This window comes from Myotis brandtii, unplaced genomic scaffold, assembly GCF_000412655.1.
Source record: "Myotis brandtii unplaced genomic scaffold, ASM41265v1 scaffold190, whole genome shotgun sequence".
Lineage (NCBI taxonomy): Eukaryota > Metazoa > Chordata > Mammalia > Chiroptera > Vespertilionidae > Myotis > Myotis brandtii.
This window is the reverse complement of record NW_005357076.1, coordinates 4323692-4331071: the sequence shown is the minus strand read 5'-3', so window position 1 is coordinate 4331071 and position 7380 is coordinate 4323692. Positions and strand designations below refer to the sequence as shown.

The 7380-nt window shown below is 48.8% G+C and overlaps 1 pseudogene; it reads right to left on the bottom strand.

The window, feature by feature from the left end:
- Window positions 1–949: 949 nt before the first annotated feature.
- Window positions 950–2185, bottom strand: LOC102262055 (annotated as a pseudogene).
- Between the last annotated feature and the right edge of the window lie 5195 nt (window positions 2186–7380).

Sequence of the window (7380 nt, the reverse complement as noted above, 5' to 3'; positions counted from 1 at the left end):
AAAAGCCCATTAATATACAAATTGTAATCACCAACAGCATCCACATAGCAGCGAAGGAACAGGGAACATGGCAGAGTATGACAGGGGAAGGAGGTTTTCAGGGTCCCTACTGTTTCCCAAGCCTGCAATCTCTCTATTACCTGTGAGAGCATGAGGTCTTAGCAGAGGGCAGATCAAGGCAGCCAGAGGCAGTGGGGCCCTCATGCCAACATAGACAGAGCACGGTAAGCTGCTCTACATGCCATCTCCCCATAGTGGCAGCCTCCACGGAAATCCAGATCCAGTAAGGAGGTAACAAGAAGGTGGTTGTGACTGAGAGGAGAGTCAACATCACTCCTCAGCATCTTGCTGATCACACGTTTGGAAACAGAGTTTTCCAGGGGCTGCTGGATTGAAAAAACATAAAAACTGTTCTGGGAAAAGGACAGAAATTGTATCCGAGTTTACCTTCTAACCCAGATTCCTTGTGACTCTGGGTAGATCTGGGTAGATCTACTTAGATGTTTGGGAAGGGAAAGAAATGACAGAGCCTTTGGCCCAACAGGGCTGGAACCATTGACCAGGAAAGCCTCAAGGCAGGCCAGGGAGGTCTATGGGAAGAGCTCTGGGTCAATGGTACTTATATGGGAGCCTGGTGACACAATGGCCTATGTGTGGAAGAGAGAAAAGACACAAGTTAGAGAGAATTAAGAACTAAAGTACCTGCTTTTTATAGGCCTGGGCAGTAAAGGTGAGATAATCCTTCTGGACTGAGGCTGGGAGAGACCTGAGGCCCGATCTCTCCTCAGGGACAAGTTTGACTGGCCTGAATGTAGTTGACAGCCCAAGTCCTCCAGATGGCCCCACAGGACTCCAGGAGGCCTGACTGCCCCTTCCAGATGTGTCGGGAGACTGGCCGTAGTCCTAGCTGGGCTCAGGTAGGGCCTGGAATCCCCCACTTGGACCCCAGTTAGATGCAGCCCATGGAGCTCTCCGGGAGGAGGCCACAGATGCAGCCAGGGAGCCCCAGGCCCTTGACAAGGATACAGTTGATGGGGAGGCTGCTGCTTAGGGTGGGGTCCTGGTTCTCTACAGCCTCTAGCCTGTCTGTGTTGTTGTCCCAGTTGATATGGAAACGGGTCACCCAGGGATTCGCGGCCAAGATGTTCCTTTGGAGCTGAGAGAAGTCTGGCTTTGGGGGTGGGTTCTCCCCCAACTCTGGGTCAGGGTACTCGTTGACATAGTAGCCCACACAGGTGAACTCTTGGCCATGGGAGGTGCAGGTGACAAGGACCACAGTCACATCCCTCAGGGATGAGGGATGGGTTGGGAGCATCTGCCTGAAAGAGGAACGTGTCTCCCTGCTGGGATAGGACAACCAGCATGGAGTCTAGGATTTGATCAAACTCCTCTCAGCTGAGCCAACATAAATGATCTTCCACTCTAGGTCTTGGCCATCGCCTCGCCAGGTCCCGGCTCAGCCGAGGCTGGGGCCAAGCCCACATCTGGGTCCTATGGGTCAGCAGACAGCGTTGCCCACGGAACCTCCTGCCGTCTCTGTTGGTGGACTGAAGTGCCTGATGACCTTTAGAAGGACTTGGGAAACAAGTTCACATGACATTTATTATCTAGGCCTTCCGGACAACCTGCAAGATTTTCATCGTGGACCAATTTAGAAGCTAAGAATGCAGGACTGATTCTTCTCAAGAACGCACCTTTTACTATAAAAACTCTCAGCTTTTCCTCCTTCCTTGGAACACCCTGGGCACTGCCTAGTTGTGTTTTTGGTTTGCAAACACTAAGGCTTTCGAGCAAAAGCCTCCTGACTCTTTTGTGCTCTGTTGACAACCTTCTCCTCTTTTCACCCTCAACTTCTTCCCACAGTCTCATTCACACCCAGGCTTAGATTACCACCAATAAACAAATGCTTATCTCCAGCCAGACTTTTCCTCTAAACTTCAGACTCTTATTTTTCATCGCCTACTTGCCACCCCCTTTTAGCCGTCACACATAAGGCACCTCAAACTCAGCCTGCCCCAAACTGGCCCTGTCTCAGGTGCCAACCTGATGGACTGCTTTCATCACTCTGTCTCAGGTGTTGACAGCACCTCCGTTCACATCCAGAAATCTAGGAGTCATTCTGATGCTTCTCTCCGCTCACCCCCTCATTCCATCCATTACCAATGCCTGACAACTTGCCGAACATCTCTTGACGTCATCCATTTCTCTCCATTTTCACTACCACCATCAACGTTTGTCTGGACTGCCACAACAGCTTCCCAACTGGCCTCCCCCACTGATTTGATCTCTCCTTCCACCCCTCCCCACAGCACCACCAACCCTTTCTTTTGAAAATGCAAATGTGCTTAATGCCTCCCTGTGCTCCTGGCTGGCTAGCTTGGGCGGGGTCTGGCCCCTACTTCTTCTCTAGCTCCACTGGGCATCAAGCTCTCCCAGTCTTGCCCTGCTCAGCTATTCTCTTCCTGGGCAGTCCCCCTCTCACCACAGGGCCCTGGTTCCTGATGTTCCTTCTGTCGGGGACTTTCTTTCTGACGTTCTTTAACGAGTTAAGTTCCTCCTCTTGCTTCAGAAATCATTTCTTCAAGGAAGACTTTCCTAGGTTGCCCGTATCTATAGAATCCTGCTACTTTGTCTACAGTCTCATTATAGTATGAGACTATTACCTCTTTGATGCTCTTGTCACGGTTGCAATTTTACCTTTGCTGCATCATTACGTGATTAGTGAATGCTTTCCCTCAGCAAATTGTAACCTCAGTGAGGGATAGCGTGTTTTTCACCACTGTATCCCAGCTGATGTCTGGGGATGGGGTCTAGAATAAGGCAGGCATCAAGTAAATATTTATTGAATGAATGCATTCTGATGTATTTCTTTCCATTTGTTTCCTCTATCTGCCTATTTTTTACATAGCTGTGTTCACACTTTCTACATAGTTTTGTATCCTGTCCTTATCCTTTGACTATTTTGTCACAAGTGTTTTCCTATGGTATTGCAAATATCTCCAAGCCTTAGGTGCACAATGTAGTTAATAATAACACTCATCCAACCTACCTTTCTGAATTGAGGCATCATAGATAAAGTATGCGAACGCTCTTTGTAAACCACATGTACATATGAGACACTATTTGCATTTAAAAGGAAATGTGGGTAAAGTTTGTCCCTGGTGCCCTCTCTATCCTTGGACATTTTTTTTCAGTGCCCTTGTTCCGCTTGGTCACCTAGTTAAGGTCTAAAATAACTCATTAACTTTAATATGCTACCAGTCCAAGGAGGTGTGCATTTTTTTTAAAGGCTTCTAAAAGAAGGGCACTCATTCCAAGTTGATGAAGTTTGGGGGCTGGGAAAGCACTCAGGATATTAATTTATCATTGAATCACCCTTCACTCAGTCATGTAACAAACACTCATTGAGAGTTGGACATGGGCCTGGCACTGTGCTGTGTACTGGGTGTGGAGATAAAAGCCCAAGTCTCAGTGGGCTGAAGGTCAAGTGGGGGAACAGATAACTAAGTGATTACGGTGAGAACGTTGCTATGAGGAAGATGTGCAAGATGGTCATGGAGGGCTAAGAGCACATTCTGCACAGAGGAAACAGCATGTGCAAAGAGGTGATGAGGCTGGTGGGACTGGTGAGGCTACGACCTAAGGGGCTAGAGGACCTGGAGTGCCACACGAAGGACTGTAGACCTTATTGTGCTGGGGAGTCATTCAAAAGTTTGGGGCGTGTGGCAGCCGTGTGAAAGGTTGGTTAAAGGAAGATTCTCAGGCCTAGATGAGACTGTGGGCAGGGAATACCAGTTCAGAAACTACTACAGTTAGCCAGGAGCTGAAGAGTGTCCGAGCCTGGGCACTGGCAGGGAGGTAGAAGGGGAGGGTACAGATATGGGCAGATTTTATGGAGACAGGATAAACTTGGTGCCAGACTGAGGGTATAAGGAGAGTATCATCTGGTTTAGCCTCCTGGCTTCAGATAGATACGATACTGCATAAGTTTACAGGAGTTTTCACCGTAAGTGATTTTCCTAAAGCCCTATCTAGTAGGTAGCTGATGAATCCAGAGTTACTACAGGTGGACTTTTAGGGATCAGTATCTACAGGGCAACCCAGACCTGCTGAGGACCTCAGTGACTCTGTCCACTCAATTGGAGAACTTCCCTGTCACCATAATCACCAAATGACGATGTCATCCAAACCTTCAGGGGTTCATGCTTTTTTTTTTTTTTAAAACACCAGGTCTGTGACAGTGGTTCTGACTCCAGGAATTTCTTCAAAACCTCCCAGTTCTGCTATATACTGTCAGTAAATTAGTGGATTGGCCTGTGGATGATAAGGGGATCAGCAGGCACTAGATCTGGTTAATTGGCTTCTGGCTTCCTAGACTTGAGAAGTGACTTCCGTATGAAAGTGAAGTGGATTTTGTAAGAACTCTGGTATTGGGGTGTCCAGTCCAATCCCTTCAGCCCCCTTTTCTGTGATCTGCAAATTGACCTTAATTTCTCTTACAAACAAAAACAGTCTCTTTAGCTCTCTCTCCAGAGCATGCATATAAGCTGGTGTCACTGCCGTTGGTAAGCAGGACACGATAGCTCCAGTTTGGCTTTTCCCATGATTAGCTTGGTGACAAGGGTCAGCTCCAACCTCGGGTTTTCTCTTGTTCCTCACTACACCTGCACACCCTTTACCACCAGAAGCTGAGAGGCTCAGCTTGGGAAGCTTTAAGCTCTTGAGTGCTGGTGGGTCCTGCTGGGGCTGGATATATATGTGACGTTAACAGCTATTGATCAGATAACTTGTCTTCTCCACTGGAATTTGGCCCCTGTCCCTGGCCTTAGAGGCCTGTTAGAATTATGCCACGATGCCCAGTGGTGAGCTTATCAGAAGTTCTTCTTTGACAGCCCCTTTCTTTTTTTTTTAATTGATTGATTTTAGAGAGAGAGGAAGAGGAAGAGAGAGAGGGGAGAGAGAGAGAGAGAAAGAGAGAGAGAATTTGTTGTTCTTGTCACTTATTCATTCACCAGTTGATTCTTGTATGTGCCCTGACTAGGGATCAAACTTTGGCATATTGGGACGATGCTCTAACCAGCTGAACTACCCGGGCCAGGGCTGACAGCCCCCTCCTTGTAGCTCCTTCAAGTCAAGATTTCCTCAGACACTTACCTCAGCCTTTTCTCCTTGGTTGGACTCCTTCATGGCTAAGAGAATGAGGAAAAAGGATGGAGACACAGGGTGGGATAAATACTTTGTTTAGAACATCAATCAAAAATGGTGATTCTCCAAGTATGTTTCTCCAATCGGCAACTTCAGCATCACCTGGCACTCGTTAGAAGCGCAAATTATCAGGCCCCACACTAGAATATTAAACAGAAACTCTAGAGGTGGGGCCCAGCAATCTCTCTAACAAGCCCTCCAGTGATCCTGTTACGTACTCAAGTTCAAGAACCACTGATCTGAGGCTTTGATTCTCAGGCTTCAGTATAATTCTGAACCACCCGGGAAGCGTCATAACCATAAACTGGCTAAACCAAACTGGATTGGTGTCTGGGAAACTGTATTTTTAGCAAGCTCCCTAGGTTGAGAATGATTGATCTAAGGAATTCACCTTATGCCCTAACTGGTTCAGCTCAGTGGATAGAGTGTCGGCCTGCAGACTGAAAGTTCCCAGGTTCGATTCCAGTCAAGGGCATGTACCTTGGTTGTGGGCACATCCCCAGTAGGAGGTGTGCAGGAAGCAGCTGATCGATGTTTCTCTCTCACCAATGTTTCTAACTCTCTATCCCTCTCCCTTCCCCTCTGTAAAAAATCAATAAAAATATATTAAAAAAAAAGAAAAGGAATTCACCTTATCACTTACCTGAGTCAACCGGGGAGGGCTGTGGAGATGTCTCTCCAAGTTCCAAATGCCACCTGTATCTGAACCTCTGGGGAGCTTGTTAGAAAAGCAGGATCTGAGGATCAGATGTATTGAACCCGATTCCCTGGGCCTGAGGCCGTGGCCTCTACACTCGAGTTCTCTGGGTGATTCTTACGCGTGTGAAAGTTTGATAACCCGTGAGCAACAGATTGGCAGGTGTTCTTTTTAAAAAAATTTTTAATACATTCATTATTGTGCAGCACCAGTTTTCCACTGATAAAAACAACAAAGACATAATATAAAAACAGGTAATGAGTCATAGTGAAATAGAATATATTAAAATCAATAAATTTTACCAATGGAAAATACAAATGGGACAAAGGTTTGTAAGGCGTTCATTGTCTAGAAATAGAAGCAATTCAAATATATTAAGAAAAATTAATACAAATATAGATATGTTATAAGTTGAGTCTACCTGGTGTGCAATTATGCCATGAGAAGGGGGTCAATTCTCCGAGTCCAGGGAATGCGATGGGAAAAGCACGAGGAAGCCGCAAGTCACAGATGTGTACACTCGAAAAGCTGGCCCAGTCCTACTGGTGCCAGAGCAAGCCGCCAGGAGGAGCGTGGAGGCTGGGCTGGGTCCTTGGGAAAGTTCTGGGCAGCAGCTCTCCAGTGGATCCCACACCAGCAGCAGCTATTGTACTCCCAGTCCTGAGAACTGGCAGCGAGGTCACATGAGCCCTACTGGGTGCAGCCAGGACTTCAGAGTAGCCTGAGATGATACCCATGCGTGGTGGCCATGAAGGGAACAGAGCCCAGGCCACCTCCCCAAGGTGGATGCTTAGAGGTGTGCCAACTCTGCACAAGAGCAACTGGCGGCCTAGACGCACTGACCAGTGCTTCTCGCACCCACGTGGTGCACACCCGGGTCCCCTCTGGTCCCCCGGCATCTGCAGGACTTGGTGGGGACAGAATCCCTTAGAGATCCAGTAACTTGTAGAAGTCCTCATCGCTCTCATCCCAAGGCGTGCAGAAGGAAAACAGGGCCTCGGAAGGACTTTTGGGTGAGAGCAGCTCTGTGTATCCAGGGGTCACAACAGGGTCGGGAAAGAAATTGAAGGTATAGGGGCCCTGAGGCCCAACTGTGTCCTTGGCTGGAGCTGGAGCTGGAGCAGGTGCTGCGAGGACCACGCTTTGGGCACCCTGCTCAGGGTCCCACCAGGCGTGGATGTAGCTGAAGACTCAGGGTTCTGCTGCTGGGAACTCTTGGAAGGGGCTGTCTGGAGAGGGGCTGCGGAAACCTGGGCCGGCGCGGTGCAGGGAAGCGGCGGGGAGCACTGGACCGGCTGGGAACACAGAGCTGGTGGGGAGCACAAAGCGGGCTGGGAACACTGGCTCCTCAGGCAACACAGGTGGGGAGGGCAGCACAAGGCCGGCAGGAAGCACTGGGCGGGCCAGGAGCATAGAGCGGGCTGGGAGCACAAAGCCGGCAGGGAGCACAGGATCCTCCTGGGACGCAGGGCCCGCAG